Below are 13,912 nucleotides of genomic sequence, written 5' to 3' on the forward strand. Positions count from 1 at the left end.
AGCGACTCGTGTGGTCGCTTGCAGGAGGCGGAGGGATCCCCAGACGGAGATACCGTGGCGCGCGAATAGATAGATTGCTCACTCACTCGCTCGCGCAGCCGGTGCGACCGCCCGTCCGGAGGTCGCTCGCCGTCGGAATTCCGGATTTGCTCTAGCAACTCCCGCAACGAAGCCACCGATGAGCGAATAGTTCCGTACCAGACGAGGATCAGGCGGGAGTGCGATCTTTTTTTCACTAGTTCCCTCCCAATCTCCTTATGCAGTGCGACCTACATCGACGACAACTCCGGTCTCGCTGAAAGGCGAGAGGCCATCCGAGAAGGGGCCCGCGGCAGTATTCGAATTTCTCGAAAGGTTCCTCCATGCTCAGAGGGTTCACGACCGGGATGAGTTCGGAAACTGAAGACCGCTCCGATAGGAATTTCGGGACTCGGTGGCTTCCCTCGTGTCCGAGCGGCCTCCGAACGGGAAACGCCGGCCTACCGGGATTGCGTCGTCAGCGAAACGCTCCGCATGAGGCCGTGGCGGTCTCCCGCAGTATTATCATCCAGATCCTTGCCACGATCGAGTGCTCCCCGACTGGACCGTCTCGACTTCTGCGGGAATCTCGCAGAGCTCTGGGTGGAAGTCAGTTGCTCGATAATTCAGAACGACCTCGACCGGAGATGATACGTCGGAAACAGCGAGCGCTCGATGTCCAGAAACCGTTCCCGGCTCGGAAAAACCCGACCGTTCCTCAATTTTCCGCGCTCTGGTTCGAAGCCTAGAGTACGTTTCCGTCCAATCATCCATCTTCCCAGCTGTCTCCTCAAGAGTCCTCTCTCTCTCCGTCGAATTGAGCGGGGAGCACGAGCCTCTCTCGCGTATCCTGAACGTACACATGTACATGCGGACTGCGACCGTTAGACAGCTGACTCATGTGTCACATTTGTTCGAAAGAACAATAAATGCTCGCAAATGGACTAACAACAAGAGAACCGCTAGCGGTCGTGGACGCAACCGTCGTGGTGCCGCCGCCGGGCGGGTGTTCGAGCCAGTGTTGGCAGGCTCTCTTTCCGCGCGTTTAGGTTTGCGAAGACGCATTAAGCAGCAGCAGCGGTGAAGGCAGCGCGCCCAGCACTCACCCCCGCCCGGCTGTGGCGGACCAGAGCAGAGATAGCAGCCAGTCAGCGGGCGGGCGAGCGAGCGAGCAAGCAAGCAACGTAATGCCGTACTGTGGTAATGCAGAGATGGCCAACCAATGATTAACACAATAGGCATCCCCTGCTGCCACTGACAGTGGACGTGGCTGCGGTGGCCTCGATGTCGCTTTGGCAGCCGTACGCATACTACATTGTCTTCCTAGCGCGCATTGTTGATAGGTCCTTTGTAGGACAGGAGTCCCGTGACCGACCGGACGGCAGGTTTGCCGACCACACAACCTCGGTGACGAACATCCCTCCGAAGGCCTCCGACCGCGGCGACACGCGAGACGTTCACGCCGAGAGCTGGTTCGTGGGTTCTCACTGAGTCGAGCGCTCGCTCTCACGGAGCTCCGACAGACGAGGGGGAAGGGGGGGGACGTCGGGGGTGACGGCCGTTGGGCGCGCGAATCGTCATCCCGATCAAAAGCTATCACTCCCAGCTCTGGTACTTGCGACGTACTGTTCATTAAAGAATCGGCAAGCGACAGACAGACACACAGACAGACAGACAGACAGACAGACCTGCGTTTACTTACTACATATACATATTCGTATTTGCTTCCAGCTCCACCCGAACCACCTCAGATCCGTGACGGCTACGACACCGTGTTGATGGGCACCATTGGACCGTACAACGAAGGAACCCCGTTATCTCTCGTCTGCTTGGTCTACGGAGGTAAGTTTACGAAATTTCTTCGGGGATCTGAAAGCGGAGCATCCATGCTCGTGGACGTTCCGGTAGGTAGGCGGGCCTCCTTTGCCGTTGAATCTTGGGTCTGTTTCAGTTTTTAGGGCTCTCTAGAAAATCCTTGTTCCATCGCGTTAGCACCCACACGGGGCTATGAATTAAGGATCGCTCGCTCGTCTAAACTGAACTAAGAGCACTGCAGAACTTAGATCTTGTCCCAGCTAGGTTTCCGTGATGCTTCGCGAGAGCTCTCATGAAGGCTTCGCGCTCGACCTGGTGCGGCACCTTTCTGTACGCAAATTCTAGTAGCTGACATTGACGTGGTCCGTAAGTCTTGGCATCGCGTAGCTACTAACCATCACAAGCGCCAACAAAGACAAAACGAAAGTGCGGAAAACCTGTGGTTTTGTTGGTCGCTCGCTCGCACGCTCGCTTCACCTCATTTACATAGAGTGAAGCTCTTTTGTTCGGTCCGCCTACGTTGAATACAAATGGCTCCCAGCCTTCCCGAAACAGAAAGACCGAATAAATGGAGAGAGGAGCTGGCCGGGAGAAAGGGGTGGATATGCGAAAGAGCCTCGAGCTAGAACAAGTGAACATCGACTTCGACGGCAACGAACACACTTCCACGAAAGCCGAAGCGACCGAGGAGAGCTAACTCCCGAAATCGACTCGTGCTCTCCGGCCCGCCGACCTCGTTCTGGTCGGCGGGCTGTGTTTTGCTTTGTATGTGCATGCACATGCCCGGGGAGGGAATAGAGCCTTGACCCGGCAAGTTCATTTTTCCTGACCTCTCTTCCTGCCTCCCGTCTTACTTCGAATCGAGCGACACGGCATCAGGAACGAGTACGCTCGCCGCACTACTGTGTATTGGTTCGGCGCGTTTGTTTGTGCAGCCAGCAGCGATGAATGACCGGAATACGGATTAGTACGGAAAAAAGGAAGCAGAAACAACAACAACAACAGCTGGATCGACTCCGGGATCTAAGAGCTCTTCTTAAATAATTCGCTTACACAATAGAAGGGAAAACGTTTGGCTTTGCTTCGGCTAAACGCTTGCTCACTCGGTCCGTCGGTCCGTCATTCCTCGGTTCGCTCGTCCGTCCGCCCGTCTTTCGGCTGTCGACTGGAAACACATACGCCATCAATTTTATCGGCAGCTGTACATGGTACAAATCCATCCAGCCGAGCGAAGATCTACGAAGCATCGAATCCGGCCGAAATAACTAAGAACATAAGCTTGTTTCCTCCCCCGCCCCCGTCGCGTCTAAGCGCCAGTGTTGACGGGGCTACATGTGCAAGAAATCGTGTGCTCTAGTTCTTCTGCTCTCGTCCCGAGAGCCCTTGTCGCTGTAGAATCGAGAAGTCGACGGCGAGGCCGAAGGCACCGAAAGAGAATCGGATATCGCGGGCAGGGGGCGAGGCAAATCGGAAATCGTGTTTGAAAAATCGGTTCCCCGGCTCGAACATGATCAGTTTCGCTCCTGGAAGAAATCGGGTTCGCTAGTTCTTCGAGAAATATTTCCTCTCGCTGCTTGGACAAGGACGCTCGCTCATAATTATCAATCTAGACGAATAATTCTTCCGACGCGAGGAAAGTTGGAACAACGATTGAGAGAAAAGCTTCCCGACCCCGCCATCATCGCGGCTTGCCGTCCACTCTCCCCGTCTCAAGCGGAAGATTCGTCCTCGCCTACCCCTTCCTGTCACAGAGGAACCATTCCTCCGAGAGGAGATGGGTCTCGTACGAGAGAAGCGGCAGAAGCGCGTTGCCTGCCGTCTGAAGCTGCCCCAACTTGTTCGTGAACCGAGCCTGTAGCTACATGACTGGTCCGCTGTTTCGCGCAGTTGATAGATAAGGCACGTCTCGGGCTTTTCATTCACTCTCTCTCTCTCGCGTCGCTCGTCCAGCTCGCTTGCCGAAGAGACTCTTCCAATTTCCGGAGGTTTTATGCTCACAGCTTTGCTCTTACCCCACCGCAGGCCTGGTCCCATCTCATGTGGGTCGGTTCGTTCTGCTCCTCGTTCGTCCCGCACACCCGTTGTTCTCCTTACATCATGCTTCTTCCGTTTTCGAGCGATTTTTCGATGCTCTTAAACGATAAACGATGCGCTCAGACGCGGAATGTGCGAAAACGAAAACAGAGAAAGAACGCGAGGAAGGCGTGCGCGCAAATTCGGGATCAATTACACGGTTGCAGACGAAGCGGATCTAATGAAATTCGTCGAATTGCAGGTCGCCCCAAACCGACGCTCGAGTGGACTGGAATGCGCGCGTCGGCGCTGTTCGAGATTCGACATTCTCAGGAAGCTCAGCTCACAACCGCAACATTACTTATTCATAGACTCGAGAGGCAAGATCTCGGCTCGACACTGACCTGTTCCGCTTTTAACAACATATCATCGGCGCAACACACCTCCGTCACGTTGGACCTAAACCTCAAGCCGGTCGGGGTGAAGATACGTCAGCTCCAGGCCCCGATCTCGTCGGGATTACCGGTTGAGGTCGTCTGTGAGGTGAGGACCCACCCGAGATTCGGACAGAACGATAGCGAATATCCCCGAAGCCGAGAGCGCACGCTTGGTCGGCCTAACGTGAGCATTCCTCTCTCGTCAGGTTTACGGATCGCGCCCGCAGGCAGTCGTAACCTGGTGGATGGGCCTCTCTCATCTCAACCAAACTTTCGAGTACACGTCGAGCGATGGCAACGTCTCCACCTCGGTGGTGACCTTCACGCCGACCGCCAATGATCATACGTCTAATTTGGCTTGCCGTGCAACTAATCCGAGTATGGATTCGGACTCGGCGGAAGAAGACACATGGCAAATTAGTGTACAATGTGAGTAAGCGAGGCATAGCTTAGGTATCCGAACCAGAACGATGGAGTACGGCGGCGGATCACGCGATTTCCCGGGGAACGTTCTCCGGAGCCGGTCGCTTGGAGTCTCGGGCCCGGACGGCGGCGTCCACCAAGCCGGGCCGACTCTGGAATTCAGACGCCACCTCAGCATGTCTTGCCTGATCTGATTGAGCTGAGCCCGGGCGATGGAACGACTGGGAACAGAGCAGTCGTTCTCGGATGGAAATTCAGCAAGAAGGAAGCTATTGGTAGGCTCAATTGTCCCGCATAGCTCCCAGCAAACAACGGTCGAGGGAAGAGCCCGAGGAGTCCATCGATTTTAGATTCACTATTGGCCCATGTGACTTTTGAAAGGAAGCAAGCGGAGCCTGCTCCGTGAAATAGATGTTCCTCGCCCTTAGTCGATGAATATGGGCTCACCACCATTCGCCCGAGCTACAATTCGTGGCTTCAGCCCGGCCCGGTTCTCCATTGTGAGAGACCGAAGTACCATACCGAATTTGCATGAAGAATCGTTCAACTCCGATTTTCCGACGGCTTTATGAGCTGATTCTGGAAGGCATAGCGCAAAGGCCGGCCAACTCGCCCGCCCGTCCGTCGGCCATCCCAGCGAGCTTTGTCGTTTGATCAAAGTATGCAATAAGGGATTCACGACCCACGGTCGGCCGACGCCGCGTTAAATGAATAGACGAAGCGATTCGCGAACCCGCTGATTAATGAGCGGATCCGACTCATTTTCTTCCTGTACCCAAAGGAAGCTTCCCTCTCATTTAGTCGCCTTGAACTAATGACTCAGATCGTATGGGAACTGTGCGTAGTCAATAATTGAAGGCCTTCCCCGGACCCTAATCATGAAAAATGCTGGAACTATTTCAGATGCACCTCGGATCACTCTGGATCTGGGCAGCAAACTCAAGGCGGAAAACATCGTTGAGAACAGTGATGTGTATCTGGACTGTTCAGTGGACGCATACCCGGTAGCGGACGACGTTCACTGGACCTTCGACGGCAAAGAGCTTGCGGCGGGCCAGAACGTCATCATATCGAAGAACTTCCTGATAATCCAACAGGTGCGGACAGTTTTCAATAATTCGTACTCCGTTCGCACGATCTTGGGGGATGAGCTCTTGAATCTGATCCCGAAAACCGAAGGAATCAGTCACGACACAATCTGGCCTGACCGCGAAACCATTGCAGGTTCAAACTCAACATTCGGGATACTATTCTTGCCAAGCGGAAAATTCGGAGGGCCGTTCGCAGGCCGAACCTCTCTTCCTACGAGTTCAGCGTAAGTCAGTCGACCGACCAATGAATCGACAATAATCTCCGGAATAAAGTTCAAATCGAGTCTCTTCATTCCAAAGCCCCCGGACAATAATTATAATGCGTCGCAGTCCGTCGTCAGGCGCTGCTGTCCGGCTGGACGGTGACACACGGAAATAGTGGAGCGAAATCTAAACGGTGAAAAACCTTTCCTCGACAGATGCTCCGGTCTGTTCCGAGCATCAGCATCTCGTGTACGCAGCTTCTCGCCATCAGCCGGTTGATGTGCACTGCCAGGTAGAGGCGGATCCTTCAAATATCACGTTTGAATGGTTCTTCAACTACAACGGGAATTCCCAGCAGAGCAAGAAGATCGAGAATTTCAAAAGCAGATCCACGTTATCGATAGCCACCTACACCGCCCATGCCCATCCGGACTATGGGACGCTGACTTGTTTAGCAAGAAACCGCATCGGTGAGTTCTAGGCTTCCGCTTACCGCGACCGATAACGCAACTGACATTGAAACTCTTCGCTCACTCCGCCACGCCAACGTGTAGGTGTGGATACAACGTTTGTGGTGCACTCAATTCTAGAAGCGGAGTGAGCGGCTAGATCGATTAGTTACGGCGAGGAAAAAACGATCGTCGCAGACCAGTGCCGTCAGCGCTTCTGGCTGGGATCCTAGCAGCGCCAAACCTTCTGCGGGAGCAGCATCGAAAAGGAATACAATTCCTCGTAGAATCCCCCGTACTCGAATGCTCATACACGATAATTAGATGCAGCGTGATAATTGCTTGATCATTCCGTCTCTCGCTGGGGGATCCATAGATAATTCCCCAGGCTCGCAGCTTCTCCGAGCCCGTCCTGGCGAAACCGCTGCAGGTGGTGATCGATGCGGAGCTATGGCGTTTTTTCCGTGTCTCGGGCGACCCGCATCGCCCCCATCCCGCTGTAACCAGCGGCGAGCATGAGCCCGCTTTACGGAAAAACTGTGTTAGGACAGCTTGTTGGCTCCCGGGCCCCGACGGCGAATTAACGGAGCTTCCCTCAGAATTCATTCCGTTCGAAAATATTATGCGGTAGGGGAGCCGTCGCATCTCCCTCCAAGCTGTCGTTCCTCGGTGACGTAGATGATGGGCACTGTGCCGATCTTGGATATCCGTAGCGAGATTGCTCGGCGGCGCAAGCTGCACCGTCGCATATCCAACAATCTGACAATGCATAGTCGGGCGGATTTTACGGCTGCTCGAGGGCTACAAAAGCTGCGGCAGCTGCAGCAGCGGCTCTGCTGTGCGGTACGATTTGATTCCACTTAAGTCCAGTGCTGTAAAGAGGCATCACTCGCTTTCGAGAGGAATGTTGGCTGTTGGTGCCGTTAGTGGTGGTGCAGAAGCTCTGCTGGTCGGTCATTCATATTCGGCTCGTCGACACTCACGGCTTAGCATAAAGGAAGCGAGTATATCAGGGCAGCCGGGCTGCTCGCTGGCTCAGCACGTTTATAAGCAGGAACGGACGGCCGGCCGGCCGGCCGACGGAGCTGCTGTCAGAGAAAGCGATAGACTCGGAAACCAAGCCCTACTCAAAAAACCTTTTTCTGTCACAGGCGAGATGAAAAGTCCGTGCGTCTTCCACGTTGTTCCGGCAGGACCTCCCGGACCTCTCCAGAACTGCTCGATCTCGAATCAAACTCAAGAATCGTCTCTGCATCTAACGTGTACACCCGGTTCTGATGGACATCTCCCTCAGGTAAACATCCACAGCTGCGACGAGCCTCCGGGTGGCTCGGGGGCAGCATGATGACGCGCTGGACCTGATTACGTGGACCCTTGTCCTAGATCTGCCTCCCTTAGAAAGCTCATTGTTCCGACTTGACATCTCATGCAGTCGAGAGTGCCGCCACATTCGGGTCCCTGCTTTGAAACTATCTGTCCAACGCTCGATCGAGTTCGGTCGGTGTTCTCGCTGCCTCAACGCCCATCGTAGTCTCAGAGTGTTTTCCGGGTCTCTAGTATCTATGTATGTCGCTCTCCACCCGAAAAGTCTGCGGTATAAGAGTCGCTGAGAAGACGAGCGATGTGAGAGGCGTCGCCTAGCCCAGGGTGCATGTTGGCGAAGATTTTCCGTGGCAGAAGAACTTCTATCTGGATCTCCTGACGACTTCCCAGGCCGTTGTTCCTCTTCGTTCAACACGACGAATATCTCTTTCCCTACTCGGATTCCGATCGGTCTGATTCTTTTCTAGTTTTCACAGAGATCATGGGATAAGGATCCGCACATACGGTACCGCAGATAAGAATCACGCTCTGTTTGGCGGGATCCGAGTAGCCTTCGACATATGTACCATATTGTCGACACCCCATGTGAATCAACTTCCGAAAAAATCCCTGCCATTAAATAGATTGGTACGACTCCTCTCCGCGGAACCCATGTATCCATATGGACTAGGGTTGAAGTACGTTGCGCCGTACCTCTGGGCGCTTTCTGTTCGACCGTAGATTCCGGAACTGCCCGCAATGAACACCTCATTGAGCCCCGGCTGTGATGGTTCACGCACGATCGGCGGCCATAGAATTCTCAATAAGCGGAGAGCGAGACGGCGAATGTGGAACAGAACGAACCAATGACAGAAATCGGCCGAAGGTCTATCTGGCGATCTCCGTGGCGCATTGAACAAAGCAGTCGAGTCGGGTGCCGGGCCCGAAGTATTGCTTCTGGTTGAGCAAGCGCGAAGCGATGGAAATGAGAAACGGCGACAGAGGATGGCGGGAGACCTCCTCCCTCGGAGAAGTGAAACGACGGGATCCGACGGGAAGATCCACTACTTTCGCCTTTTACCTAGCGAGCCGTGCGTCTATTACACCCACAATGGTGCTCGTCTGCCGACTGTGAGGCGAACAGTCGACCACCTGCCTCCTGTCTGTCCTTGTCTCTCGATCCCAAGGGCATCATGATCCGGCCGCTCGTGTCCATTATAGCATATTGATAAGTGCGACGCCTCGATGGGCCCAATGAAACTACTCTATCTAAAAACGCTACACGCTCCCCTCCGTCGCTCACGATTGGCCCGTTGAGAGGCTGTTGGTGAAATTGAAGAGAGTAGGCCTCAGAGTGGCTAGCTTCTCCACTCGTTCGAATTCTCGGTTTTGGATTCCGGCGGAGATACTGCGGATGCTTCATTCGTGTTCCGACGTCTCTTTCGAAAGCGATGCAAACGTATTCAGAGGAGGCTTCAAAAAATCTGCCGCCCGTTTTTGCTCGAGCGATCCCGATGTAGGAGGCGCACATGGAGGGAGGAAGGCGTCCATTCAAACACGCGTCTTTTCTAAATAGACTTCCGCAATATCTTCTCCTGCGTGTTGCGGTGCGATGCGGTGTTTTTATATTCAACGTTCGGGCTGAGGATGAGGTTTTTTTCTGGCGCGGCAGGTGTGTTCATTTTACAGCTGCACTCTCAATATATCTGTGTCTGTCTATGGATCGAGCTTCGGTCAAGATTACAGAGCGGAGTCCTTGGAAGGGTGAGGGGGAACAATCCCCTATCGATGACTTCCACGGTGCCAACGGTCCGTGGCAAGCAGAGCGACTTTCCGGAAGACGTTTGACGCAATCGAATGAATTCCCTCACGGTCTGGAATCCACTCCTAGGAGGAACCCTAGAAGATCGGAAGTCCGAGTCCCACTGGATTGTGCAGCAAGCTAGTTCCGAGCGATCGGCCACCTCGCTTCACTCAATTCCATCTAGCTCCGGTGATGTCCAGACTCCAATGCTATCCCGAGGCACGCCAACAAGACCCGCACACTTTCGCGAATCATCGAAAATTCGGGCTTGAGGCCCTGGCGCGGGGCTGTAGCGACCGAAAGCCGTGGTCGGGAGAGTTCCTGCAGGAGACGGGTCTCTTCTCGACGGTGCCGGCTCCTGGGAATCATTTGCAGTCGGTTACAGCGAAGACTGCAAGAAGGCGTGGGAACATACCACGTGATAGCTTAGATAATTATTAATAAGAATTCCTGAGTATTGTTATAGAATCTTAAAGCTCTATTTTTCCTTTTTGCAGAAGTTCTTTGCGGAAGTTCTGGCTATTCCTAGCGGAATTCTGGTCGCAAACTTCTCAAACGGCCAGGCTGACTTCTGGCTGGATGGACTCTCGCCTTCCACCGAGTACCAGATCAGGGTGTGGGCGGCGAACGACCATGGTCGTAGTACAGCGATGACTTTGTTGTCTCCGGTCATGCCGCATGTCGGAAAACTCACCGAGTCGGGTAAGCATTCTCCAAGGTCTCGAGCGTGCCTATTCGATGAGCTTCGATTGCGCTCGATACAAAGTCGAAAGGATTGAATTTGAGCGAAATTCTAATTTATCGCTGGCCGAGCCCCGCTATATTGGAAGAGGTACGCGGCTCCATGCGTTCTAGATCTCCTCCGGAGCAAAAATCGCTCGCTTCCTCGCATTACATGCCGGTAGAATTGTGAACTCGTTTCGCAACATCTCTCAGGCTCCGAAAAGCCTGCTCGTAATTGCAACCTTACGCAAGGACTCCTGAGACGGCTGCAGGTTCTCTGACTGCGGCAGCTGTTGCGGCCGCTCGAGCTTCCAGGATAGTTGCGCCGAGGTGCATCACGCTCGGAATTCCTCCGGCGACTATCACTATGAGGTAGTAAACTGTCCCGGCGATGTCGGCAGGCTGGGCTCGCATGCAGAACAGGTCGGTAAAAAGGCTGTGCTCCGGCTTGCCCAGTCGCGACGAGAGCTTCTCGACAAAACGTAAGGAATGCAAATGCAATTTGCTTTTCTTTCCGTGAGAGCTCCTTCCGGAGAGAGAAACGAGGGGCCGTGATGCGAATGAGTTCGGAGTGAAGGATACCGTCAAACTATTTCTGGTCAGAAGCAAACGAATCATCACTTCTCCCTCACCGTACGATCATATAGCAGCTATGGCCCCGGCAGGCGAGGATGATGATGATGATGCTGCTGCTGCTGACAACTATGTGAAACAAAAATCTGCCGAAGAGAATGCGCGTCGTTTCGATTTTTTTTTTTATCTTGTGCCGTGGCGAAAGCTCGTCTAGATCAAGCCTCATTCAGCCACAACGAATCGGGTGGCGGAATGGCGAGGCCTCGCGGCAGCCCTCCGAGGCATCAGTGGGCAAACAGACAACTCTCGATAAACACCGAGACATGCTGACCGCTGTCTCAGAGTCAGACATCGTCCTCCGGCAATGAGTCCTGCTCCTGGATCTCGGTCTCTACTTCTTTGCTATTCGTGAATGATGAGCTCAACAACGTGGGGAGGAGGAGTCGATGAAACTTCCAGTGTCACGGGTTGGAGACGAATCGCTCTATGAGCTGATGAACGTATTGAACCTGACTCCAGTTCTACCGGAAATCCGCAGACTGTGCCTGTACTCCTTCCCGACTCCCATGTCTCTTTGTGATAATGCTGCTTCCCTCAGCAGAAAGACCGGAACAAGACGTGACATCACTCCAATTTAAAGTCTGAATAATTTAAAATACTTTCATTCACCCTTGCAGGGCATCCGTTTGAGGTCATCTCGGGAACTTTGACTTTGTCCCTGCTTGTCGCAATCGTCGTGCTCCTCTGTCTAGTTATCCCCGTGATTCTGCTCACTGTCATGCGGATACGGAAGGCTACCAACGCTGAAGAGAACAAGAGTAAGGATATCTTCAGGAACATGATCTCGGAGCAGCCCCTGTTCATCTTCGGGAAGATGGGCAGGAATGCTTCCCCTGCGAATGAATCTCGATTAACTGTGTTATTCATCCCAGAGCCAGAGAACCAAACTCCCGCGGAAGAATTCGACAACTTAGAGTTGGAAGACATAAAAACAGGTACCTAATCACAACTCGCAGTTCCCTGAATTTATTGCGAGTTTCCTCCGGGAGCTCGAATAGATCATTATTATATGTGCCGACTTTGCCTTGATGCGATTCTCGACTGATGAATGAATCAACGCATGATATGAAAAGATGTATGAGCAAATCAAAGGTGCGGAGAGGAATGCGGAGGCTTCGTGACTCAGTCGATAGACCCGAGAGACGCGCATGTCCTGCGCATCGTGATTCAGGACTTCTAATTATAATTCGATATCGAAACAAGCTGATCAAGTTGAGCTTCGCTCATTCGCTCCCGGAGATTAAGATTTTCCGCAGACACAGTCGTGTCGCTCGTCATGTCATTCGCGGAGCGTGGTTATGAACGTCGGGAGTCACAATCTATTCATCACTACATGTGTGTGTGTCACGAGCGGCTTGCTCAAAGGCGGTCCGGGCGGCGAGCGGCAGCGTTGATGGGCTCGATGTATTCTCGTTTGGCTTTCGAAAAAGAGATGAAGTGGAGTTCACCTAAGGAGGTTTTTATCAGAGGGCGGCACTGATGACGGTGGATACGCGATCATAAAAACTTCCGACAAGTCATTGGCGCAGAGGTCAATGTTTTCTTAGTGGCTGGTTTTCTCCCGGCTCACTCGTCTGTCTGCTCGCCGAGTAAGCAGCAGGGGCAATATTACCGAGAACGCAGCGAACACTACCGAGAGGAAAGTGAAACTGCGAACATTCACTGAAATCCCAACCCATTTCCAGGCGCAGTTTGCTCTCGTGAACTGACTGAGATTTCCGAAGAAGACGAGGATGCAGCCGTATTATCCGCGCTGGGTCCGTTGGGGCCTATGCCCTCCTTACATTCTCCGCAAGGGAACCCAATACTCATGACGCACCACATGCAGGTAGGCAGCGAGGAAGTCATCATTAGAATCCTGGCCGAGAACCGACAGGAACATTTCCTCGAGTTTCCGAACTCAATCGATTCCGGTATTCTACTGTTTCAGCCCTTCCAAGAAGGCAGTGGTCAGCTTCATGTGGTCTATCCGAAACAGGATCCCGCGATGCTCAACTGGATCCAGACAACCGGGCTATAACTACAGGCTCTGGAATGTTATCATGAAACACAAATGTGATACTTACAGATTAGCTGCTAAATGAAAAATATCTGCAAGGAGACACACAGGCCCCGAGCAGACATGGGGGACAGGGGATCAGATCGAGCCGACGTGCGTGGAAGCGGTCGCGAACGATTCGAAGAATGCCATCAATGTCTGGCCAATGAATGCATAAATGAGTCAATGAATTCCAGGATGAAAATGAGACGTCCGCGGCTTCGGTGATGTAAATGCTGTACAGATTGCAATTAGAATTCTTATTTCATTCTTTCCATGGAACAAGAAGTTAGAAGCGAAGTGGATTAGATTCAATTGACTTCTACGTAAATAATGCGCAAGTTGTTGACTCATCACACTGTACCGGTAGCTCAAAAATCAAAAGATCCGCCAAAGTTGAGAACGTTTCTTCGTGACTCCAAGCTCCTCCGGAGGGTAGGATCACCTAGACGGAACCGGTTGGAACTCCTTGGGAAATGCTTCTCACCATTTTCCCTGACAGAAACTTGGAGAGCCATTATCTCTCTTCGAATACCCCCCCCTTACCGCTCCGATTCCAAGCAGAGTATAAAAAGTGTTCAAACCTCTTGGACTTTTCCATTTTGGAGACACCGTTGTGGCTCTGACCTTCGCCAGTGTATAATCTCGGAAGGCAGGTACGGATGGGATCGGCGACCTTTTATTCGATGTTTTCGGATCTAAAGCGAGCAGAACAATGAAACAACAATGTTTGGATTAACGTGTAAATGTTTAGAGCGTGTTCATCAAAGCGACCGGTTGACTTGAAGCGCTCCTGGCGCGGTGGCCAGAGTATATAGGTGTGAAGATACTGAACCCGATCAGAAATACGGCTCCGGCCCGGTTTCCGACCCAATCGTCGACAAAACCAAAATGACAACCAACATACATATGTTCATTGCGATGCGAAAGATACTTTCTGAAATTAGGCCACAGTCGGAGCT

General features: G+C 52.9%; 1 pseudogene; it reads left to right on the forward strand.

The window, feature by feature from the left end:
- LOC100905486 (uncharacterized) overlaps nucleotides 1-13,309 on the forward strand; it is a 225,782-nt pseudogene extending 212,473 nt beyond the window's left edge.
- Nucleotides 13,310-13,912: the final 603 nt, after the last annotated feature.

This window comes from Galendromus occidentalis, unplaced genomic scaffold, assembly GCF_000255335.2.
Source record: "Galendromus occidentalis unplaced genomic scaffold, Mocc_1.1 scf7180000077464, whole genome shotgun sequence".
NCBI lineage: Eukaryota > Metazoa > Arthropoda > Arachnida > Mesostigmata > Phytoseiidae > Galendromus > Galendromus occidentalis.